Below are 27,198 nucleotides of genomic sequence, written 5' to 3' on the forward strand. Positions count from 1 at the left end.
GAACAGTTTAGAATATACAGTGACTATAAGATGTATTTCATGATAGACATCCCCATGTTCTACCACATCTTACATACACTATAGTATATTCAAGGTCTTTATCAAAACAACAATAGTATATCATAATATAACAATATGAAGAAAGATAAAGTCATTGCCATTAATAAAAGTGTAAATTACATTAAACAAAAGATCGTTTGTACAAAGAGTCATCAAAGCCCATAGCCACAAGTTGGCTCACTGGGCACCCACTCTTTCATCAGTATGGAATTTCAAAACAATTTAAATCCAATCATCTCTGCCCTACTAACACTTGAAAAGTAAGATGTTCAGAAAAGTAATTCAACCTCATAAACTCATAAACTCCGCAACTCACGTTTCAAAATACTCTTCTCTTAACTCAATTCAAACATTCACAAATCATGAGGACTTTCATGGTAAAACAGGATCAAATTCAAGGATATATCATCACAACCACACTCAATTGGTTTAATTCAAAGAACATAGTGTGTGCGTGTTTCGATCAAGAATTCATAATCATTTAAGTTTCAATCAACAGTCCATAGGCTAAATTCTCGCAACCCCTTTCCACTAGTATATTGGGCAACTGTGACTCGGTCAATAGGACTTAATAAGCTTATAATGCAAGGCCTGGCTCATGACTACAAATGAAGGAAAAGAATTCAAATAAGGAGTAATTCACATTTATGCTCAAACTCAATTCTAATTTTGACTCCTTTCATTCACAATTCCACACTTATTTCACTTCATTGATTTTTCAATTTTTCTCACAACTTCTTTCTACTCTCTTTTACAACTTTTCCAACCACACATTTTTTTTTTTTTTCTTATACTACCTCTTTTCATCTTTTCAATTCATCCACCACACCATTCCATTTTTCACAAATAAAGCTAGGAGCATATAACATTTTAGCATTCAAATTACTCCATTAAAGGTAGGAAATAGTGTATAAGCTATTCAGGTAGTCAATGTAGGACCTTGAAATAATGACGAATGGGGGTTTAATCACACGTTTACACGCATGCCATTCGATTTTCAATCAAACTCAAACAAGGTACTAGGGATAACATATATATAATAGGTAGCTTGAAAGACTCAAACGAATTCAGAAAAATCGCCTAAATCATTCTTAATCACAGTTTTGCCCGTATTTCGCCTCAAGGGGTGTCCGAACTAGTTCTAGACAAGTCTCAGTCTACAATTAAATCATACAAATCTCAATCAGTGCAGAAATTGATAATCATCAGCAGTAAACGATGATTTTCACAAGTAGTTTCAGAATTATCGTACCTCTAAGTACAAATATGCATGTAAGCTCAAATGGGCAACTAAGGATACACTGATTCAATCAAATTCAAGGCCCAAAAAAAACATCCAAACAATGCCTCAATCCTTTTTATGTTTGTCTGTCTCAAGATTCAGATTCAAGCAAAATCACAGAATATATAGGAGTTCAATTGTTCACTTGGTTCCATTTATTTCAAAATTTTGTCAGCTAGGCAGGTAGTCATGGACTTCAGTTACAAAACAAACAAAATTAACATCATTGGTCATCAATCCATATCAACACAACTACATAAATTTCTCAAAAAATTTTCAAATGCAGCCACACACCAACACAACACAACTCCTAAGAACCAAACAACTGAAAAAAAAAAAAACAAAACCAAAAGCAACTAAATAAAAACAATAAAAGTCAGAATTGACACAACTCCCCCAAACTTAGTACATTCGTTGTCCTCAAGGAATTAAAACAAGAAAGCATAAAGGACATGTACCACAAATGACGACCGTCAGTGGTCGTCGCCATCATCAGCAGCATCATCATGGGATGGATCAGAAGGGCCAAAAGTGGGTGGCCACTGTGGATACAGAGGAAATGGATGAGCCGAACTAGTAGCCTGTGGAAACTGATGTCTCAAAGCATCTGTAAAATCCATCATGTAGTCCATAAAGACACCAGTAGTCTGCTGAAATGTCCGAAACTCTTGACGGTGTGCTCTCAATTCATCCTCCAGAATAGCAACACGATCGGGCGCAACAGGGGGTGCTTGAGGTCGGGGTGCAGGGCCGCTTCGTGCAGCTGCTTGCTCATTAAAATCTCGCCTCTCAGCGCGAGTTCGGTGCTCAGAAGCCGATATCATGCGAAAAGGAGTATGACAAGCAATAGAAGCAGTAGCTTTCAACAATTCTTCATTTTGGCCCCACTCAACTCCAGCCGCTTCACAAAGATCAGTGATAAGTGCGGGCAAAGCAAACCCGCCAGTCGTCTTACCTGCCGCCACACCCTGAATAGTTGCTTGACAAATCTGTCCCAAGTCGATTGCTTTGCCCTCCAAAATACAATAAACAAGAATCGCTCGTTCTCGTGTCACCTCATGCTCGTGGTCAGTCGGTTTAAGACGAGCACACACAAAGTTGTACCATAGCTTAGCATTAGGAATTAGCTCGGTCTTCTTCAACTTAGAAGGCTGATGATCACGGCCCATGCGCCATTCCACACCCGGAACACAAATACGGCTCAGAATCGCCGCGTAATCCACTTCATTCGCTCGGTACTCCACATACTCATCGTGAAATACTGGTGGAAGGTTGTACAAGGTGTTAATAGTGTGAGCATCAAAAGGCACCAGCTGGCCTCGGACAAGCACTTTCAACTGCATGTGCTTTACTTTCAAGTTTGAATAAAATTCACGAACGATTGGGACGACTGCATCCTGCGGTGGCTTAACAAAATTTAACCATTGACGCCCATTCACAGCCCTACCAATTGTATGCAAAAACTCATCGTTCCCAAACCCCAATGTCGTGTCAAACCCACGCTCCGGTAATATCGTTTTGCCTAGACAATTTTGATAATGCTGTTCGGCACTCTCATTCCAGAAACGCTGCGGCTCATGCTCTGGATTAGCATGAGAAGAGGATGCAACAGATTTTTGCTTCTTCTTTGGGGCCATGAATCAAACACTTAGTAGGCACCACACGTCACGCACAAATAACCAATTTACCACAATCACAACTTCCCCAAACTTAAATCTACTCCACAATCCACACCCAACAACAACCGCTTCCGCAACAATCCAATAGAATTCACACTTCAAAGATCGATTAATCAATTAATAGTTCAAGACCCACGAATCGCACGAGTAGAATTTTGCGAAATACTCACCACCCAAAACAATTGTAGAAGTACCAAAAGAATGACTTACTCCATATGAGTTCAAGAAGAGTAGATAATCAAAATCTTCCCCAATCTCCAATCCTCCAAAAATTAAAATAGGTGTGCCCCGGATAAAAGTGGTTCGACCGTCCCGCGTCAAAGAGAGGAAGAAAGAAATTAGATTGGGGGGGATTTGGAGATGATGAGAGACACTAGCCGATTATAACAAGAAAAGAGGGGAAGAATTCGTGAGGAGGAAAGTGGACAAAAAATTAGGGAAAAGATTTGGGAGAAAGGAAAGAAAATAGTAGGTTAAATATAAGAGATCGGTGATGGGGCGGGCGCGCCTCTATCTCGTTTTGTGAAATAGCAGAGCCGGGGCGGGAGCGCTGAAGACGGGGCGGGCGCGCCTACGTCTCGAAATTTTTTTCAAAAATATGGTATAGGGACGGCGCGGGCACGCTGAAGACGGGGCGGGCGCGCCTTGAGCTCAAAAAAAATCACAAAATCATTGCAGGAAAGGCGCGGGCGCGCCTAATAGAAGAGCGGGCGCGCCTTCACCTCGAGATTTGCATCCAAAATTCTGAAAAAATCAAAGAAAAAAAACAAATTAATTCCAAAACAACAAAATTAACAGTAAAAACTAAAGAACAAAAATTAAAACGAGAAAGCAAAGACAAAAACTAAAAAAAATTTGGGTTGCCTCCCAAAAAGCGCTTGTTTTAAAGTCATCAGCCCGACGTGCACCAGTCTTTAGTTGGGATCATTAAGCAATGCGCTGGATGCGGGTGGTACTTCATTGCCAAAGTAGTGCTTGACTCTCTGCCCATTGACCTTGAAAACTCTTCCATCTGTACATCGCAATTCAATGGCACCATGTGGATACACAGTCTCAACGAGAAACGGCCCTGACCATCGCGATTTCAACTTCCCTGGAAATAATTTCAACCGAGAGTTAAATAGCAAAACTCTCTGACCCTTTTCGAATTCCCTCTGCACAATAACTTTATCATGCCACTTCTTTGTTTTCTCTTTGTAGATCTTGGCATTCTCATATGCTTCACTCCGGAATTCATCCAATTCATTCAACGGCACCATGTGGATACACAGTCTCAACGAGAAACGGCCCTGACCATCGCGATTTCAACTTCCCTGGAAATAATTTCAACCGAGAGTTAAATATCAAAACTCTCTGACCCTTTTCGAATTCCCTCTGCACAATAACTTTATCATGCCACTTCTTTGTTTTCTCTTTGTAGATCTTGGCATTCTCATATGCTTCACTCCGGAATTCATCCAATTCATTAAACTGTAGTTTCCGCAACTCTCCGGATGCCTCGAGATCCATGTTTAGCTTCTTGATAGCCCAAAACGCCCTGTGCTCTAACTCCAACGGTAAATGACATGCCTTACCAAAAACCAGCCTGAAGGGAGACATCCCAATAAGGGTTTTGAATGCAGTGCGGTAGGCCCAAATGGCGTCATCTAGCTTGATTGCCCAATCTTTCCGATTTGTCTTAACCGTTTTCTCCAAGATTTGCTTAATTTCCCGGTTAGAGATCTCCGCCTGGCCATTGGTTTGAGGATGGTATGCGCACGCCACCTTATGCCTGACACCATACTTCGTGAGCAAGGTATTAAAAATTTTATTGCAGAAATGTGTACCTTCATCACTGATTATTGCTCGTGGAGTTCCAAACCGCGTGAAGATATTCTTTTGCAAAAATTTAACTACAACACGAGCGTCATTAGTCGAGGTGGCAATGGCTTCCACCCATTTCGAAACGTAATCCACTTGCTAACAAAATATAAGTGTACCCAAAAGAAGGGGGAAAGGGACCCATAAAATCAATGCCCCACACATCAAATAATTCTACTTCTAAAATATTTGTGAGAGGTAATTCATGCCTTCTTGAAATATTTCCCGTTCTTTGACACTTATCACATGATTTCACCAAGGTATAACTATCTTTAAACAACGTAGGACAATAAAAACCAGATTATAATACCTTAGCAGCAGTGCGGGTGGGTCCAAAATGTCCTCCATAGGGGGAGGAATGGCATTGTTCCAAGATTTCATTTGTCTCTTGTCCCGCCACACATCTCCGAATCACTTGATCGGCACAACGTTTGAAAACATAGGGATCATCCCACAAGTAGAACTTAATGTCATGGAAAAACTTCTTCTTTTGATGTCTATTCAACTCTGGAGGCATAGCACCACAAGACAAGAAATTTGCAATATCAGCAAACCATGGAATAGAGGAACTTACCTCAAAGATTTGTTCATCCGGAAACAATTCCTTTATGCTCTCCTCCTCTTTCACGTCTTCTAGCTCCAATCTTGACAAGTGATCAGCAACTTGATTTTCACTACCCTTCTTATCCTTGATCTCAAAATCAAACTCTTGTAAAAGTAGAATCCACCTTATCAAGCGTGGCTTGGCATCCTTTTCTGCAAACAAGTAGCGAATTGCTGCATGGTCAGTAAAAACAACTACTTTAGTACCAATTAAATATGGACGAAATTTATCAAAAGCAAAGACTACTGCAAGCATCTCTTTTTCAGTGGTAGTGTAGTTTTGCTGTGCGGCGTCCATGGTGCGACTGGCGTAATATATAGCTCTGAAAATCTTATCTCTCCTTTGGCCTAATACCGCGCCCACTGCATAGTCACTAGCATCACACATAAGCTCAAAGGGCTCCTTCCACTCTGGCACAATCATGATGGGTGCTGTGGTCAATGCCGTCTTGATCTTTTCAAATGCCTGCAAACAATCATCATCAAAAATGAATGTAGAATCTTTTTCAAGTAAATTACACAGAGGTTTTGTGATTTTAGAAAAATCCTTGATGAAACGCCGATAAAACCCTGCATGGCCTAAAAAACTTCTGATGCCCTTGATATTCTTCGGAGGTGGAAGCTTCTCTATTGCAACCACTTTGGCTCGATCCACCTCTAATCCATTGGACGACACTTTATGTCCAAGGACAATGCCCTCTTGAACCATGAAGTGACATTTTTCCCAGTTAAGAACTAAATTCTTTTCTTGGCACCTCTGCAAAACAAGAGACAGATTATGCAAGCAATGATCAAAAGAGGAGCCAAATACTGAAAAGTCATCCATAAACACTTCCATCACGTCCTCCACCATATCTGCAAAAATTGCCATCATACACCTCTGAAAAGTTGCAGGTGCATTACACAGTCCAAACGGCATCCTCCTGAAAGCAAACGTGCCATAGGGACAAGTAAAGGTAGTCTTCTCCTGATCTTCCAGTGCTATAGCAATTTGATTATAGCCTGAATAACCATCTAAGAAACAGTAATAGCAATAACCAGCAAGTCTATCAAGCATTTGATCAATAAAAGGAAGTGGAAAATGATCTTTACGAGTAGCTTTATTCAACTTCCTATAATCTATACAAACTCGCCAGCTAGTTACTGTACGTGTGGAGATTAACTCATTATTCTCGTTCTTAACCACAGTAATCCCACCCTTCTTAGGTACCACTTGAACAGGAGATACCCAACTACTGTCAGAAATAGCATAAATCACTCCCGCATTCAACAGCTTTAACACTTCTTTCTTAACTACCTCTTTCATGGCGGGATTCAACCTTCTCTGATGATCAACATAAGGAGTATACGACTCTTCCATCAAAATTTTATGCATGCAAATTGTTGGACTAATACCCTTAATGTCAGAAATTGACCATCCTAGAGCGGTTTTAAAATTTCTCAGAACTCTCAACAACTTATCTTTTTCTACAGCAAACAAATGCGCAGATATAATAACAGGACAAGTAGAATTTTCACCAAGAAATTCATAACATAAGTGCGCAGGCAATGCTTTCAGATCATGAGTTTCAGGGGACACCTCTGGTGCATTATTTTCCAAAATTTCAGATTCCTTAGAACTCACCAGTTTTTCTTTCGGAGCGCTGTCTAGGAATACTTTTTGTTCATGTAACTCCCAATCCTCTTCTTTCTCAACCATCTAGTCTGCCACCAAACATCGTTCGAGCGGATCCGTACTTTCTACACATGAAAAAGAGTTATGAGAATCAATAATTTCAATGCTCTTACATGTACTTACCTCATTTGGGCCCCTCATGGTGTGATAAATATTAAAAATCACCGCTTCACCACCAACTCGAAGTGTGAGTTCTCCCTTGTGTACATCGATCAATGCGCGTGCAGTAGCTAGAAAAGATCTCCCAAAAATTAAGGGAGTTTCTTCATCTTCATCCATGTCCAAAATCACGAAATCTGCTGGAAATATGAACTTATCGACCTTTACCAAAACATCCTCCACAATACCCCGTGGGTATGTGATACTCCGATCCGCCAGCTGTAATGTGATGGTGGTCGCCCTGACTTCTCCAAGCTCCAAAGTCCTGTAAACAAAAAAAGGCATTAAATTTATACTGGCTCCTAAATCACATAAAGCTCTATTTACCTTAGAACCACCAATAAAACAAGGGATAGTAAAACTCCCTGGATCCTTCAACTTTTGTGGCAATTTTTTCTGCAGGATTGCGCTACATTCTTCTGTCAAATTCACCACTTCGTTGTCCTGCAATCTCCTCTTCTTAGACATTACATCTTTGATGAATTTTGCATAATTAGGCATTTGTTCCAAGGCATCTGCAAATGGAATATTGATGTGTATCTTCTTGAAGATATCTAGAAACTTGGAAAATTGCTCATCAAGTGCCTTCTTCTTAAACCGCTGTGGATAAGGAAGTTGTGGCTTGTACATCGGTTTAGATTCAGCTTCCTTCTTGGGCTCTTCAACCACAATTTCTTCAGTCACTGGTTCTTCACTTTCTTTGGCTTTGCTCTGCTCTTTCTCTTCTAACTTCTTCCCACTTCTCAACTCAACTGCTTTGCACTGCTCTTTTGGATTTACTTCAGTATTGCTGGGAAACTGTCCTCTGTTTTGATCCTTCAAAGCATTTGCAAGCTGTCCAATCTGTGTCTCCATGGATTTCATCATAGCTCCCAAACTACACATGTGTGTCTCCATGCTATCCATTCGAGTTTCAGTTCTCGACATCCGCTTGTTAGATTCAGTAACAAATGTAGACACCACATCCTCCAACGATGCTTTACCTTCCCCTTGATTTGTATTGAATCCCGAACGGGGTTTCAACACATTCTTGTTGTTGGCATAAGAAAAGTTTTCATGGTTACGTAAACCAGGATGATAAGTATTAGGAGGAGGGTTACCTCGATAGTTTCCATAGCCTCTGGGATTGATATATTGAGCTTCCTCAGGTGGATGAGATTCATCTATGGCAACCGACACACCTGCAGGTTCTGCGATATTCACCTTGTTCAGAGAAGCCACTTGTGTACTCAACGTAGATAGCTGTGCAGTAATGGATGTAAGAGGATCCACACTGTACACTCATTTCTTGACTCCCATACGTTCAGATGGCCATTGATAACTATTGATAGTCATCCGTTCCAGCATATCATACGCCTGAATGGGATCCTTGGCAAATATGGTACCTCCAGCAGTAGAGTCCACAGACATTCTTGTAGGCGTATTCAATCCATTGTAGAAAAACTCTATTTCTTCCCAATCTGCAAAATTATGATTAGGACAACGCCTTAACAAATCTTTGTACCTTTCCCATGCCTCGTATAGTTGTTCTGAATCATGCTGTTGAAAGGTACTGATCTCAATCTTTAGCTGGGTTGCCTTGGATGGTGGAAAGAATTTCTCTAAGAATTTCACAGCCATGCCCTCCCAAGTTGTTATGCGTCCTAGTGGCAATGACTGCAGCCAACTCCGTGCTTTGTCCCTAAGAGAAAAAGGAAACAAACGTAAGCGTATTTTATCCTCAGAAACACCATTTATTTTAACAGTATCAGTAATCTCTAGAAAAGTGCGCAAGTGTAAATGAGGATCAGTTGTGGCAGTTCCATTGAATTGGTTCTGCTGAACCATGTTGATTAAGGCCGGCTTCAACTCGAAGTTGTTGGCATTTATTGTCCCTCGAGCGATTTCAGAATAGTGAGCCTGGATCGTCGACCTGAAATGATCTCTAATTGGCACCAAGGGCAATTCATTAACATTTTCTTCAGCCATGTTAAGTTGTTCTTCTCTCCTAGCTCTTATCAAAGCTCGTGCAGTTCGTTCAATCTCTGGATCAAAGAGCAAAGAATTCGCACTTTGAGATCTTCGCATAGACTGAAATTAAGAACAATAACAAATTATTAATAATTAGATTAAAATAAAGAAAAGCTCTAAATTAAAACTTCGACTAATTGGTAACAAGATTTAAAAAAATAATCAAAATTATTCCCCGGCAACGGCGCCAAAAACTTGTTGTGAATTTTCCTCGCAAGCGTACGAGTGTCAAGTTTTAGTATAGTGAAAGAAAAAGTGTCGATCCCACAGGGAGTAAAATGAAAAGATTCAATACTTGTAATTAAAATAGTCTTAATTTTATCTAGAAAATCAAACTTCAAGAGTTTTGCAGAATAAATAAAATAAATAAATAAAAATTATTCAGCTCACAAACACACAAATTTTGAGGAATTATCAATCAGAGAAAAATAATCCAGAGGTTTTGATTTCACTTGGTCTCGACAATATTCAATCCTAATTAATCTATTTTATGAATTTCCTTCGATTAATAACCAAAAACACTTAGAGTATTCTATTCCCCTCTCCCGAGCAATAAATAGAGTGTATCAACTTACAATTCGATTTCAATATCCCTATTAAAAATCTAGATGTAGTGATATGTGTAAAATGATGTTCCTTAAAAGTTTTATTAAAGCTATATACTCTCCCGAGCTATATAAATAATTAACAGTGTAGTTCCTATTGATCCTACTCAAAATCCCCTCTCCCGAGCAATGATTCTAAGTAAATATAACAACTCAATTTATGGCCAATAAATTAAGAAGACATTCAATTCTAGAAACACAATTAATCTATAGAAATTCAATTCATTAAAATCAAAGATTCATGAATATGTCTCAACCAAGCTACGTCAACCTCTAGACTAGAAAAGTTTACTTCATGCTCGAATTCAATAAAAATCAAATCATGTTTAATATCTCAAACATAATTCAGCAATCAAAAGAAACTAAAAAGAAGAAACAAAGCCGTAGTCTTTCTTCCGTGTCCGGTCGAAAAGTCTTCGTCTTCGTTCCAAGCAATCTTCAGTTCTTCAACTCCAAAAAACTCACAGAAGTGCTCTCTCGAATATTGTGTGTATTGGTGGCTGATCGATCCCTCCTATGACTCCGAAAAATCCCTTAAATATGACCTAACAATCGTCCAAAAAAATACCAAAGATATCCCCCAAGTTTCCATAAAAAATCGGACTCTAAAATTCCAAACAGACGACGGCGCGGGCGCGCCGGAAACAGGGCGGGCGCCCTGTCAACTCGCAAAACATGCTTTTAAAAATTCCTCAATGGCGCGGGCGCGCCTAGTGTCAGCGCGGGCGCGCTCCCAGCTCGACTCTTTATCTCGAATTCTTCATTAGCAGCGCGGGCGCGCCTAAGGATAGGGCGGGCGCGCCTCTTGCTCGAACTCAGCCTTTTTTCTTCACTTTTCCAACTCTTGAATTTCCTTGTAGACTTTCATCTTGTAAGCTTATTTCCACTTGAACACATCAAAATCCATAACTTCCTACAAACACAAAAACAACAACAATTTCACGCAATATCTACCAATAAATTCCAAAATTCAAGTAAAACCATATACAAATTAAGTGCACAAAATGCACTTATCAAATCCGAATATGTGGCAGCGGAAAGTTGTTGTTCTCAATTAATTTGGATGAATCAAATGCTACAAGACTATGGTCTTAAAAGTGAAACACCAATTGTGTACTGTGATAACTCAAGTGCTATAAATATATCAAAAAATCCAGTACAACACTCTCGAACTAAACACATTGACATAAGAAATCACTTCATTCGAGATTTAGTTAAGAAGAACATGATCCATATGGAGTTTGTTGGGACCAATAACCAACTGACCGATATTTTTACAAAAGCATTAAACTTCGAGAGATTCTCCAGTCTTAGGAAATCTCTCAACATGTGTTCTTTATAAGCACTCACGGTTGCTGTCCTTAAGTGTTGCCAACACTGACGGACAACACCAAACATGCATGTGCATTTTTAGGAATTTAGGCATACTGCATATTCATATTGTTCTATGTTTTGCACTGGTTGATAATACTGACTGACACTTTGTAGTTCTACTGTCAAAGGTATTTTTAGAACATACTTGCCATGAAAATATGCTTTAAACCACGAAGTAGTTGAGGGATGTTCGTGTATTCTATGATCTTGTCCCATGTGAAAAGTGGTTTTAAAAATTAAAAAACATGGTTTGATAAAATTTCAGTGACCAATGTCTTGAAAATCAAACTAAAATCGGAAGAAAATTGGAAAAAGCTACCTAAGAGAGTCCAATGAAGACCGTTCTTTTAGTGTGCAGGCTACCACTTCTGAATCAAAATAAAAAGAAGAATCACATGGCTCTGGAAGTGTGACAAATTCAAAAGTATTTTGAAGACTACAGTGTTGTTGGGAAGTGTTGCCAATACTGGTGCTTAACACGTGTTGCACACACTTTGCATGCATTATTTTTTATCTAATCTCATTACATTCTGTTTTAGACATAAATTAGGTCATGCATTTTGTATTTTGCATTTATTGTGATCATATCGTGCTCAGGGTTAACAGTTCAAAGACGAACAAAAATTGAAAAAATTGCCCAACTTGCTGAAAATTGAATTGATTGAGATTGAATATGTTTCAGTGGAGTTAAAACTCGATGTGGAGTTATTTATTTTTAGGGAATATTGATATATTCTTAAGTAAGAGTTTCAGGGTATCCTTAATTAATCAAATTTAATTTCCTTAATTAGAGAGATTTTTTTCCGTTGGAGAATTGTTACCGTTAGGGGGAGATTCTTAGTGTGATATGAGAGATAGGAGCTTTTGATTTTTCTCGTTTGAACCCCTTATCCCTATATATTTCTAAGCACTGTAGAAATTGATCTTATCATCTTCAACTTTTTCTATCTCTCTCTGCAAAAATTCTCTAAAATCCTTACTTCCTAAATTGTTTATAATGGCAGGCAAAGCTTTCGATTCGCATGATATACAATCGGAGATGGGTTATCAAGAGGAAGACAAGCCTTCGGAGCTATCTTCTGATCTTATTCTCTCGATTGTACCTGTTGCCATTCAACCTACACCGTTGGCAGAAATTTCTCCAGGAGAACCTGGGAACGAAATCGACCTTGAGAATCCTCCTGATTTCTCAGTGTTGAATCGTGTGTTCCCAACACAGCCAATAGCAAGAAGGTCAAAGCGCCAAGCAGGATTCAACCCCGATTTTACTACCAATAAGAGATTTCGTGGTAAGGGGGAGACTTCACGTCCTATTTTGGATGATCCAGATTTCTCATCTGGAGATGATTCTGCGGATCAGAATTTTGAGGTGGTTGCTAGGACAAAAACCGTTGTTGCTGAAAATGCCAAATCAAATAAAGGAGTTTCGTCTAGTGGTGATGATTCTTCTGATGAAATTTCTACTGATGTGGCTTCTACTGAGAAAGAGTCATCTAGTGCTGCTGTTGCTGATGATACCACAAAGCCAACCACAGAGGCTCCAGTGTCTACTGATGAGGAAATTTCACTGACCACTTTCATGGCGAATATTCGGAAAACCAAGGCTAAACCAGTTGCACCTTCACAAGTTCCATCTGATGGTGATGAACCAGATGATGAAATATTGCAAGAGTTTGAGAATAACCGGCCCCAGGAGTCTGATAGTTCATCTTCTTCGAGTTCTGAGGAACAAGACTATGAGGATGCTGCTTCTGATGGTTCTGGAAGTTCTGAGGAACAAGCTGCTGATGACAGTGTTGCCAACACTGATGACAACACTGCTACTGAATCTGACTCTGATATTGATCCTGCTAAGGCATACAATATTCAGTTTTATTCAAAGGAATCTGCTGATGAATGGGAAGCTCTGTCTGGAAAAGACTGTTGGGAAGAAAGAAATATTGATGAAGTGTCTTTCGAAAAGCCACTGCCGAACCATTTTCAAGAAGAGCTGTGTTAGAATTTTACTGCAATCTGAACATGAAGACTGGAGATGAAGAATCATTTAAGTTTGGAAGAGTGTACATCCGAGGAAAGGTGTATGATTTTACTCCTGTTTTGATCAATGAGCACTACAATACTCCTGATATCGATGATGATGCAGTCACTGAGGATATTGATCAAGTCACTAAAGTGATCACTGGAGGGATGGTTCAAAAATTTCCGCTGCACCCAGACAGGTTGTCAGCTGCAAAGCTTACTTCTTTCTTTTCTGTGCTTCACAAAATTGCGATCAGGAATTGGACGTCTTCTACCAATACAACAGTGGTAACTAAGCCACAAGCCCTTGCGCTATTTGCCATTGGTACTCAAGCTCCTTTGGATTTTGGAAATTTGGTGTTTGAAAATATTATGACCTTTCGATAAGGTGGTTGGAAAGCAACTAAGTTTCCGTTTTCTTCATTGATCTATGGTATGCTGGAATCTCAAGGCTTCACGTAAGAGGATGATGAAGAATTGATTGGAGAAAATGAGCTTATCAAGATCGCACCTAGTTTGCTGAAAGAAAATAGGATGATTGATCTACCATGGACTGGTGTTGTACCCAGTGTCGCCAACACTGAGTCTGTTCCACCCATGACCATTCTTAACACTGCTGTGATTATGTTGAATTCTACTGCAATACGTGCTCAAATGGCTCATGCTGAACTGAAAATTGCACAAGCCAAAGCTGATCTCGAGTACTATGAAGCCTTAATGGCTGAGTATAGGACTAAACTTGGAATACCAGGGCCCTCTGGACAAAAAGGGGGAGTAGAATCAAGTGCTGAGCAAGCTGAAGAGGCAGATGATTAGTTATGGTTGATCGTAATTGGTTTTAGGATTTTTTTTCTTATCCTTATCTTTTGTTATTTTGCTCTGAGTTAGTAATATTTTTCTGAGTTGATTAGGTTGTGCTCCTTATTACTCTCTGATATGATATTAAACTATTTGCTACTCTGATCTAGTAAAGTGTTGAGAGTTGGTGTTGCCAACACAATCACACAACACTGTGTTCTAAGATGATTAAATTCAGGAGGAGCTTTAGTTACATAAGATAGGGGGAGTTATTTGCACTTGCTTGTGTGTTTTGTCCAGAAAGGCAAAAAGGGAGAGATTGAAAGAACATGTTGTGCACATGTCTTTTAAATTATTTCCTTATTGCATTCAATTTCTATATTTATAGTTTTGTCTTTCTTAGAATATGTTTTAAAATTGGTAATATCAGATATATCTTGATTCGAAATATGTGATTTCTGATGATATATTGTTTCCATGCTTTGTAGGTTCTTATTTATGGAAACATATTGAAGATCTATTTATAGGAGTGCTTGGACCGATCTGATAACACGACAATCAAGAGAGAAGAAAGTGAAACGTAGAGAGCAAAATACATAGAGAAAGTGAAACGTAGAGAGCAAAATACATAGAGAAAGTACTGCAAAAATTCTAGAGTGTTGAAGATCGATCATTGAAGAATTTCTGAAGAGATACTACTGCTACGTTGTGTTGCCGAGTAGTGTTGGAAACACTGAATAACACACGAGTGAAGTGTTGTTCAGAAAGTGTTTCTTTGGTTTTCGTTTTTCGGTTTAGAACTTTTTATTGATGTTTTATTCTAGTTTTTACTAGTTTTTAGGAAGTTTTTTATTTTCTCAATCTGTTGAGAAAAGTAGATTTTTCGTAAAACAATCACTAGTTGTTTTTTGTAAACTGATTTAATTTTCTAGTGATTATTTCGCCATGAGGCATAGTACAAGTACTTAGTACTTGTGCATAAATATCTGTGTGTTATTTACTTTTACTGTTAGTTAATTATTCTGCTGCATAGTGTTATCGTGAAGTGTTGACAACACTGAAAGATAACACATAATCGAAAAGTTTTCTGGTATTTCTGTGATTTCATACTGTCCAAACCTTACAGTATATATCTCGTTTTTAATTATGTGCCATATTTTCTTACATCCTTGAGTTGAATCACAGGTACTGCTTGTGTATCCTTGCTCTGTTCTCTTCCCACCACAATCTTGCATGCGCCTCCCCGAATGTCTCTCGACTGCCATTAATTTCAGTTCAGTATCAGCTTGGGGCATTTATTAATCTCCAAAAGCTATAGGCAAGGCGCGTAAAAACTCTTCTTATTTCATTTTGCATGCCTGATTGGTAATTTTGAAAGTAAACTTGTACGAAAGTGTTACTGAAACAAGCCTTGAACCCAGTTTTAAGATTGATGTTCATGTTTTCAAGAAAAAGAAAGTAGAAACTGACCTGAATCTCACACGTCTAAGTTCTCGTTTACCCTCAGGCAATGCTCTGATGGTAATATACACCCCTGGCTCATCTTGTTCAACCCACTCACTTTCCATGTCACTAGCGTTACTTACTGATATATCTCCAGAGCAATCCACATCTCGAGAGGAGCTGGTACTTATGGAGGCATCCACGGACGTCGTCTCTGTTTTAGCACCACTGATACTCGAGAGTTTAGGAGTCGAGGAAACACCACAAGCGTCATGGTTAGATTGAGAATGCTTTGATTGATGGTCTAGTGAATCTGATGATGAGCATGCCATCCCCCTTCCAGTTGGTCGGAAAAACGTGCGAGGTGGTGGCTCTTTACCTAATGGTGGTGTCAATGGGATTTCTTCAATAGATTCAATGTTGGAACTAGCATCATCTTCAGATCTTGGAGTTGTTGGCAGAGGGAACGCTTGGCGGTTTAACCTCTGTACATTGTAAAGTTCCATCACTTTTTCGCAATTCTCCGTCCACCATCGTTGAGCTTTCCATTTGTTGAATGTTTCTCGGCTACATAGCAAGACATTTCAACCCGTTGATCAAAGTTTCGAGCTATTAACAAAGAATAGAATTCCAACAGAAACTCATCGTGGAAGTAATAATAGGATTCGGACACTTCCATGATTTATAAGATTTGAATTGCATAGCCGCCACATGTTTTAGTGCTAACGGACAACCAGTTGATATATCTCAGAATTGGTATAAAAACCAATATTTACATTTTCGATTTGCTCCCACCTCAAAAGCAATCGAAACATATGGCCTCAATCAGTTTATAATAATTCCATCTGTTTGATTTTTCACCTAATAGACCGGTGCTTGTCTTAAATGGCATGCCACTAGTTTGGACATACACATTGCACAGTTCCCTTATAAATAGAGCCTGAAAATCAATGGCATGTATAAAACTGGATTGCATATGACTTTGCTTAAAAGCATCCAATTCCCTTGCAAATTAATTAGTACAGAGAATATGCTAGGACAGCAAGCAACTAATCAGATTATTTTAGTGTCATTTTAACATTACATTTAAAGTACTATAATGATTAAATTATGAGACGTAACATAGATTTCTCATTGGCAAGAATCTTGTTTATAAACGTGCGTTCCTTATTATATGCTAATAGAACCCCTAAAACATTGTTACTCATACACGTATATCTTGATTCAACGAGACTATAAAAATAACTATCGATAAGATTTAAAGGTTACAACAAAATTAATCAAATTTTGTGTCTCCGCAGTTGATTGCAAACAAAATTGATACGAACAACCAAACGTTGACCCGTCACGTGACTGAAACACATAGTAAGCCAAATCATGAGACTACAAATGCTATTTTCTTGGAAAAATATCACCATGATCACCAACTTAACATTCAAACCTTTTTAGTGTTATTATTTTTTTAACAGGGTCCTAGGACCTAGTCCTTAAGAGCACTCGAACCCAATTATACCCGTAGATGGCTGTAAACCATAATTATGTCAGCACCAAATACCAATGATAACCCTTCCATGCTGTGATTTAACTCTATTGTACTAATTATTCCAAATGATAGCCTCGACCAAACATAAAAACTTCTTTTGGACAAATATTTTTTAAAAAATATTTAAAAATTTGTTTTATAAAAATAAATATGTGTTTGAAAACTAGTATATGAAAACATTTTAATATTTTAAAAACCATATGTTTTGATTTTCATCACGTCTTTCTTTCTAAAAAGATCTTTCAATTGTTTTTTTTCAAAAAACTATATTTTAATAACATTTTTTTAAAAATATTTTTAAAAACATTTTACAAAAATATTGTCTAAAAACTCACACATCCTTTAAATTTTTTTCATTTTTACAAAACCAAAAACTTTTTAAAAATGCATGTCCTAATAAAATCAAATAAATTGAAGATATGAACCCAGTTTCTATGTCAATTAATTCCTTCCAAAATCTCTGTTTGGTACAAATCACTTGGTTGGCATGTTTCAAATCAAGAGGCCGACATAATTTTAAACAATGAATTATTGTTAGCTCTCTAATTGACAAAATGCCAAATTTATTTCTCAACTCGCCAAATTTTCCATTTTCCGTACGACATTTGGAATTCTTGCATATAATTTATAATTTTTTTTTCAGAAATTTGAAAGGAAACATTGGTTAGTGCCATTCACATAAAAACACAAAAAATTAAATATTTCCCACCAAAAAATGATTGAAATCATTCAATTACCGAAATATTACCTGAATCTAATCTGCTTAAGATCGTTGCCGCCAGGTGGCAAGGACAAAAACGTAATTAACACCCCGGGTTCCACCCGAGCTACCCACACTTTCGGCTCGCTTTCTTCCACGAACACCACCGTGTCGACTCGCCGACACCGGTGTCCCCTCCCCGCTAGAAATCCCCTTCACCCTCGCCTCCAGCTCCCTTCTCCCGGCACTAGCGCTAGAGTTACAACTCCCCATCCGCCGGTACGACCACTGGAATTTGTCCGGCGCCAGAGCGTCTCCCCGCAGCTGCGCCTCCTGCTCACTCCAGCATGGCGCGCAGTTCCGATACGCACCCGAGGCCTTCAATGCCATACTCCGGATCTGCAAAACCACAACTTAATTAATTTCTCGAACAAAAATTTCCCTCCAGAATTCTTCCTCCGGAAAGCCGATAAATTACCTGAGAAGAGAGGGCTTTGATCGCCTGTTTATTGTGAGTTCCATCGGGATCAGGCTTTTCAGACTGATGATCGGCAGGCGATTCTTCGCTCGACTGCTTCGAACCTGCTATGCAGGTAAGCATTGAAATAGTTTCTGCAAAATCAAATTGATATCCCGTTAAGATATCCCGGGTAAATAGGACCTGGGATGACGATACCCCGGTGGATAGGACCCGAGAAGATGGTATTAGCTTTTCGGGACAGCGGAGTAGGTCCTAGCCCGAATATATTTAGGAAGTATGGTGATATCATATTACGATACCCCGGGTGGATTGGACCCGGGAGGATGGTGTAACCGCAACATATTAAGGAACCCGGGACTGGGTGGCAGTAACTTGGGATCTACGAGGAAGGCTTAACCTGGGAGGCCTTAGCACCCGGACCGATACAGGAGATCGAAAGGAACCCGGGTAAGGGGCCTGGGACCTAGAACCTCCCTTAGTAAGCCTTCGGAAGTTAGGAAAGGAAAGGAAAACCAGTGGGGCCCCGGCCTTTTTATTTTTAGGGCCAGGAAACGGCCACGTTTATTTGAAGTGTGTCAGGTTCAAATCACAAATCCAATCATTACTAAACATGATCCAAAGGAGTGGGCTCTGTCCGAAAATTGTGGGGGTTTAAATCACACGTGATAACCATCTTATCACCCTAAAAGTTGTCAGTAAGGCCATACCCAGTAATCATTGAGGACCCGGGTGGGCGAGTATAAAAGCCCATCCTGGGGGGCAAGGTAGGGCTATGGACTCACTCTCTAAAAAATATTCGTAGAACTTCTTCTCCAAACGGATAAGATATTCATATATTTTGTATCTTCACCTACCTTTTCCGCTCGAGAATTTACCCATCCCCGGGTAGTTATTTTGTGATAATCGCATCATTGGCGCCGTCTGTGAGAAGTGAGTCTAAGGCGTAGATATGACCATCATTGATGATCCTGAAAGCTCTCATCGAGCAGTGGCTGCAATCCAGGAACAAATGAACGCTATGGTGGACGCGGCTGTACAAAGAATCATGGCGATACAACAAGGAGAAAAAGAGGGCCAAGGGAAGGATAATGAAAAGGAAATAGAAGGGGAAGAAGAACCAGGGCCGAGGCCCGAGAAAGAGAAGAATAAAGGCATACACGTGGAGGAGGAGGGAAATTCACATGCAGGATCGGCAAATGTCACCATGGCAGGGGAGCTGGAAATGTTGAAACAAAAAATACAAAAACTGGAGAATACTGACCCGCGGGAATCTTCGGGGGTCAAAAGTTTGGGTTGTCCCTTCTCTTCGGAAATCATTGGAGAGCCATTGCCAGTCTATTTCAAGTCTGCCAAAATCAAGGAGTATGATGGCAGCGCTGATCCCGAGGAGCATGTAACCCGGTTTGAAAACGTGGCAATGTTGCATTGCTATGAGGATCAAATCAAGTGCAAGGTGTTTCTAACTACCTTGGTGGACTCCGCCCAGAGATGGTTCGAAAATCTGGAAGAAGGAAGCATTAAGACTTTCAAAGAATTTCGGGAAGTCTTTTTGCAACACTTCAGCAGCAGCAAGCGATACAAGAAAACCACTCTTAGCCTCTTCGAGATAAAGCAGCTAAATGAGGAGTCTCTAAGAGCTTATATTAAAAAGTTCAATAGAGTGGCCCTGGAAGTGCCTGCGTGTGCACCTGAAACCAAAATCACTGCTTTCACGCAAGGGCTTAAAGAAGGAGAATTCTTTCGGTCTTTAGTCAAGAGGGCTCCCAGATATTTTGAGGACCTCTTGGCTCGAGCCGAGAAATATATCAATATGGAGGAGGCCCAGCGACAGAAGAAGGAAAAGGACAGGAGGGAAGAACAAAAGGAGAAAGGAAACCAGAGTAATCAAGGAAGAAGAAGGCAGGATCAACCAGGGAGGCTTGCCGCTTTGCTCCTCACAGGGTAACCCGGGATAGGGAACTCCACTTGTGTGAGGAGAATGTTCAGCCGTTGCCTCCAAAAAGGCCGGGAAAATACTGTTCGATACACCGGGTTAACACACACGTCACTAATGAGTACCGGAGGCTCATCGTGGAACCGAGGCAGCCTATACCCAAAGAAACAAAGCATGTGGAGAAAAAACAGCGGGGACGCCCCTGGGTACCCCGGTTTGACACCCTGCGAAACAATAGGCCTGACCCCTCAAAAGCCCGGGAGGTAATGCCACGGGGGCCTGACAAAGGACCCCGAGAGGGATCTTCCAAAGGGGGTGATCCTCATTTCTCCCACTCAGGAAAAAACTAAAGTGGCGATAAGATTATCATCTTTCAAGTCGAACAATGAAGCAGAGTATGAAGCAGTAATCTCGGGCTTGAAATTGGCTCGGGAGGCGGGAGCTAGGCATGTGATTGTGTATTCGGATTCTCAACTGGTAGTACAGCAAGTCCAGGGAACTTTTGGCATCAGAGAGATGAGATTGCAGGAGTATGTGGGACTTATCAAACAGCAGGGAGAAGAATTTTCTAGCTGAAGCATTGAGCAAATTCCCAGGGAGCATAATGCGGAGGCAGACGCCCTAGCCAGGGTAGCATCATCCCTCACTGGTATTGATAGCCGGGAGGTGATACAACAGTCCGGGTCGATGATGGCCATTGAAGGAAGGGAAGAAGAGGCCTCGGAAAGATCCTGGATGGCTCCCCTTGTGGAGTACTTGCAGACAGGAATCCTTCCTGGGGATGAGGCACATGCCCGAAAGCTCAAAAGGCAGGTAACTCGATTCACCTTGATTAATGAAAAGTTATACCGGCGATCTTTTCAGGGTCCCTTGCTAAGGTGTCTAGCCCAAGGAGAAGTGGGCTATGTACTTCAGGAAATACACGAAGGCTATTGCGGAGATCACAGAGGGGCTCTGAGCTTGGTCCGGCGTACCCTATTGGCGGGATATTGGTGGCCCACCCTGCAGCAGGATGCCCGGCAGGTAGTCAAAACATGTCAAGGATGCCAAAGGTTTGGGAACTTTTCTCATAAGCCAGCGGCGGAGTTACAGCCGATGTGGGCATCCTGCCATTTTGATCAGTGGGGCATGGATATCGTGGGACCATTTCCTGTGGGCCCCGGACAGAAGAAGTTCTTACTGGTGGCAGTGGATTATTTTTCTAAATGGGTGGAGGCTGAGCCATTAGCGAGAATCACTGAAGAGGCGGTGTTGGGATTTATTTGGAAGAACATTGTTTGCCAATTTGGTTTACCCCGAAAGCTTGTCTCGGACAATGGGAGGCAGTTCCAGGGAAAGAAAATAAAGGATTGGTACACAGAGATGATGGTAAAGCAGGTATTCACTTCCGTGGCGTACCCCCAAAGCAACGGACAAATGGAAGTAACTAACAGGACTATCATCCAAACTTTACAAACCCGACTCTTTGGTGCTGGTAAAAGTTGGGTGGAGGACGTCCCCGGTGTGCTATGGTCTTACCGCACTACCTGTAGTAACTCAGATTCTATTTTAAGATAATAATATGATAAACATGATTAAGGGTTGGTAATTAATCAATTTCGGAGTGTTATTGGACTTCAGAAGAGAAATTGGGCTTTTGATTTTGGGCCGGATCGGAAGCTACGATCCCAGCCACTTCGGAACCTCATCGGAAGCACCGAGATTGGAAGCTCCGATCCTGGAACGGACGTTCCAATCTCCAACTGCCAGCAATGCTCGATGACTCAGCCGCGAGTTTTGACAAGTGTTGAACGTAGAGCAGATCGGAAGCTCCGATTGCCCGATCGTAAGTTCCGATCCCGTCGTGTCACACATGCACGCAGTGAGCTGGATCGGAAGCTCCGATCCTGAAATCGGAAGTTCCGATCCTGGCTGGGAATTTTGTCTATAAATAGGGCTTCTCAGATTCATTTCTAAATACGAATTCCCGAGTTTTTTTCTTCAGTTATATAGTGTGAGATATACACTTGAGGGCTCTATCGGTTATAATAGAGGTTCTGGAATAACCAAGGTGTGGTTATAGTCATCCGGGACTAGCGACTCCAAAGGGCTAACTACGGACGAAGGTATGGTCCGGGAATTTGTTTAAGTTTTGGGAGTACTTATTAGCTTAGTTAAGGCTTATAAAATTTATGTAGTGATACGGTGAATTTTTGAATATAGGCTTGGAACCTAGGATCCTACTTTACTTGAACTAGCCTAGAGGTACGTACACATTGACTGAGATTTTCAGCGAGTATACATGTTTATATGTTGCATTTATTTGGCATTATTATATGGCATGATATATGATTTACCGCTTTCTATATTCATATGTTATGTGCATATACACGTTGAGCCTATACCTTGTTATACCTGACTATAGAGCCGCTCAGCTCTATATTCGATAGTCTGTCACTGAGAGTACCGCGACGGCGGGGGTATTTATGTCTGTCTACTCTGGTATACTAGACGAGTGTGGTTGCACCCAGAGGTTGATCTGTGCGGTGGCAGCACTCATGTGGCGCCGGTTCTGAGCATGACTTTTCAGATGAACCTGTACCAGTCATCATGTTGCATGCATTATATACATATGTTTACTCATGTCTATGTACTGGGCGTTAGTGCTCACGTCCTAGTTGTTATCTTGGACATCCTATTCCATGGGGCAGGTCGCAGGATGGACGGAGCTGGTAGTTCAAGGCAGGACTAGGGAACATGAGCCTTGAGGATTTTATTATACAGCAGGATTTGATATAGCTGTATAATGTTTACTGTTTAAGTTTTCGATTTGGTTGTATCACTACAGATTTAAGTCTGGATTTTATTACTAAGCTAATGTAAATTATGGTTTTGTTTCCGCATGTGTTACTCTGTTAAGTTATTTTGCTGTATTAAGTTTAATGCATGCTATTAGTTGCCAGTTAGTAGGTGATACCATGCAGAGTCACTACATTTTTGGTATCAGAGCATGCTTAGATTTTGGGATTAGTACTTGGGATTTAGTTTAGTCTTGAGTAATTCTTGCGCATTTGGGATTTTAATGTGCAATTATTTTTAGGATATGGCTGACGAGAGTCACGGTAGTGTTGGCCAGGGAGGTGGTCATCCTCATCGTCATCACCGCCATCATGATGATCAACATCGTCATCATGAGGGTAGACGTCGCTACTCTATCAATAAGTTCATGCAAGTAGGACTGAAACCTTTGGTGGGAGGCGAGAATCCTGAACAAGCTAGAAGCTGGATGTCTAAACTCGAGAGTACTTTTCGTGCTTTCGATTGTACTGAGGATCAGAAATTGGAAGTTCTAGAATTCGTTCTAGAGGATCGAGCACGTTTTTTGTGGGATGCCAAGGCTGCTCAGGCACGTACTGAGAGAGGACAGGTGACTTGGGGGGATTTCTGTCGGGAGTTCCAGAAACTGTATTTTCCTCCAGCTGTTCGCCAAGCACGATCGATGGAGTTGCTTACTCTGAGACAAGGATCAGTGACTATTGATCAATATCAGCAACGATTTCTTGATCTGCTACCTTTCAGTTCTCATATTAATGAGAGTGATGCATCGAAGTATGATATCTTTCTACAAGGTTTGAACCAAGATATCTACTCTCAGGTTGTCATCTGTGATGACCCGGTATCTTTTGAGAATTTGGTGAACCGTTGTCGTCTTGTGGAGACTAGAAATAGGCAGGCACAGTTGATGATGCCAGCACAGCCTAGTGGATCTTTTGAGCCTCGAGATCAATCTGTTGTGCAATCTGGACCTACGTCTTCTTCTACTCCTACTACTTCATCTGGATCTCGTAGTTCACGAGGTATGTTCCGTTTTGGAAAGAAGAAGAAGGAGGAGGAGTTTTGTAGAGGGAAGCATCCTGCAGCTTCATGTCGGAGAGCAACTGGTGCTTGTTATATTTGCGGTCAGCAGGGACATCTGCGGAGAGATTGTCCTCAGCGCATGGGTTCTGCTAGTGGATCGGGATCACATGTTGGATCTCAGGCTTCTATTGTTCCACGTCAGCAGCCAGCACCACAGAGTTCTTCTGGTTATCGTCCCCAGACTCAAGGGCAGGTATTTGCTCTGTCTCAGGAGCAGGCTACAGAGGGAAGCGATCGCATGTTGGCAGGTACCTTTCTGTTATGTGGTATTCCTGCACTTGTCTTAATTGATACTGGAGCATCGCATTCCTTTATTTCTAGTCGCTTTGTTAAGAGACATAGATTACCTTATGTATCATTAGATATGGATTTAGGTTGTATCTACTCCGTTGGAGCAAGAGATAGTAACTAAGCGTCTAGTGATGGGTTGCCTTCTGGAGTTTGAGGGTAATGTGTTAGCAGCTAATTTGATGATATTAGCGATGGCAGATTTTGACTGTATCTTGGGAATATATATGCTGACTTTGTATCACGCTACTGTGGATTGTTATCAGCGTCTGGTACAGTTTCATCCGGTTGAGGGTGATAGCTGGTATTTTTATGGTGAGGGTGCGCGACCTCCGATGCCACTTGTTTCGGCTCTGAAGGCATGTCATGTCTTGGAGTCAGGTGGGGAGGGCTACCTCATCTATGCAGTTGATATGTCCACGAGTAGTACGGGTATTGATCAGTTATCGATTGTCAGCGAGTTTCCTGACGTATTCCCTGATGAGATTCCTGGTTTTCCTCCGGTGCGAGAGGTTGAATTTGGTATTGATTTAGTACCAGAAACTACGTCTATATCCCGAGCACCTTATCATCTGGCACCTTCAGAGATGAGGGAATTGAAACAGAAATTACAGGATTTGCTTGATAAGGGATATATTCGTCCGAGTGTTTCTCCGTGGGGAGCACCTGTTTTATTTGTCAAGAAGAAAGATGGATCGATGCGATTATGTATTGATTACAGGCAGTTGAATTGTGTCATCATCAAGAATAAGTATCCTTTGCCGCGGATTGATGATCTGTTCGATCAATTACAGGGTACTTCTGTTTACTCGAAGATAGATCTGAGATCTGGATACCATCAGATGCAGGTACGAGACTCAGATATATCTACGACTGCTTTTAGGACCAGATACGGACATTATGAATTTCTGGTGATGCCATTCGGTTTGACGAATGCACCGGCAGTCTTTATGAATCTGATGAATCAGATATTTCGAGAGTATCTGGATAGATTTGTCATCGTCTTCATTGATGATATTCTTGTCTATTCTCATGACAAGGATGAGCATGCACAGCATCTAAGGATTATTTTACATATGTTACGAGATAAGCAGTTGTATGCGAAATTGAGCAAGTGTGAATTCTGGCTTGATCGGGTAGTGTTTTTCGGTCATGTGATTTCTAATGAAGGGATATCTGTTGATCCTAGTAAGATAGAGACAGTGCTGAACTGGTCTCGTCCGACGACGGTTGCTGAGATTCGTAGTTTCTTGGGTCTAGCTGGATATTACCGTAAGTTCATCGAGAATTTTGCACAGTTGGCCAGACCTTTGACACAGCTTACACGGAAAGATGTTGCCTTCATATGGTCCTCGGATTGTGAGGAGTCATTTCACGAGCTGCATAGACGTCTTACTACTGCACCTGTGCTAGCTCTACCTTCTGGATCAGGAGGTTATGTTGTCTATACTGATGCCTCTGGTCAGGGGTTAGGATGTGTTCTGACACAGCATGGATATGTTATTGCCTATGATTCTCGACAGTTGAAGACGCATGAGAATAATTATCCAGTACATGATCTCGAATTAGCCGCCATTGTATTTGCGCTCAAGATTTGGAGGCATTATCTTTATGGCGAGAAATTTGAGATATTTACGGATCATAAGAGTTTGAAGTATTTATTCACTCAGGCGGAGTTGAATATGCGATAGAGACGCTGGATGGATCTTCTGAAGGATTATGATTGTGAAATCAAATATCATCCAGGTTCTGTTAATCTTACTGTTGATGCCTTGAATCGGCAGGTGAGACTTTCTGCACTTCAGACTAGTGAAGTATCTCATATGATTCAAGAGTGATGTTCATTGAGTTTTACGTTCAAGCACAAGAAAGGGAGAAATGGGATTCGGTTGTATACTATTTTGTCTGAGCCATCATTGTATTCTCGGATCAGAGATGCTAAGATATCTGATGTTAAGACTCAGCGTTTGGTACGTTTAACCAATGGAGTTAATACATCTGGATTTCATTTTCAGGCAGATGGTTTATTGTGCTTATCTAATCGAGTGGTTGTACCTAATGTTGCGGAGCTCAGGAATGATATTCTTTCTCAAGCTCATAGGAGTCGATTATCAGTCCATCCTGGAAGCATGAAAATGTATAAGGACTTGCAAACTAGATTCTGGTGGAAAGGAATGAAGAGGAGTGTGTATCAATTTGTTTCGAGATGTTTGGTTTGTCAACAGGTCAAGGCTGAACACCGACGACCAGGTGGATTACTGCAGAATCTTGAGATTCCCGAATGGAAGTGGGAGCACGTAACTATGGATTTTGTTACCCACTTACCTATGACTTCACGTCAGTGTGATGCTATCTGGGTCGTTGTTGACCGTTTGACAAAATCAGCACACTTTATTTCTTATAACCGGGAGTATTCTTATGATCGCATGGCACGTTTATACATCCAGAAGATAGTGCGATTACATGAGATTCCAGTGAGCATAGTCAGTGATAGAGACCCGCAATTTACCTCACGTTTTTGGGGTAGTTTTCAGGAGGCGTTGGGTACCACTCTGAGTTTGAGCACTGCATATCATCCGGAGACTAACGGGCAGTCAGAGCGGACGATTCGTACGCTGGAGGATATGCTACGTTCTTCTGTCATGGATTTTGGCTTATCTTGGCAGGATCAGTTATCTTTGATCGAATTTGCCTACAATAACAGTTATCATCGTAGTATTGATATGGCACCTTTCGAGGCATTGTACGGTCGACGGTGTCGTACTCCGTTATTCTGGGATGAAGTCGGG

General features: G+C 40.8%; 1 non-coding gene and 1 pseudogene across 1 annotated transcript; one reads left to right on the forward strand and one right to left on the reverse strand.

Moving 5' to 3' along the window:
* Positions 1-8,783: 8,783 nt before the first annotated feature.
* Positions 8,784-8,889, forward strand: LOC140885942 (small nucleolar RNA R71). The gene has a single exon (XR_012151353.1). It is a non-coding gene; the product is annotated as a small nucleolar RNA R71 (small nucleolar RNA).
* A 5,908-nt stretch (positions 8,890-14,797) lies between these two features.
* On the reverse strand, positions 14,798-18,411 carry LOC140883270 (protein Brevis radix-like 4; annotated as a pseudogene).
* Between the last annotated feature and the right edge of the window lie 8,787 nt (positions 18,412-27,198).

Source organism: Henckelia pumila, chromosome 2, assembly GCF_033568475.1.
Source record: "Henckelia pumila isolate YLH828 chromosome 2, ASM3356847v2, whole genome shotgun sequence".
NCBI classification, from domain to species: domain Eukaryota; kingdom Viridiplantae; phylum Streptophyta; class Magnoliopsida; order Lamiales; family Gesneriaceae; genus Henckelia; species Henckelia pumila.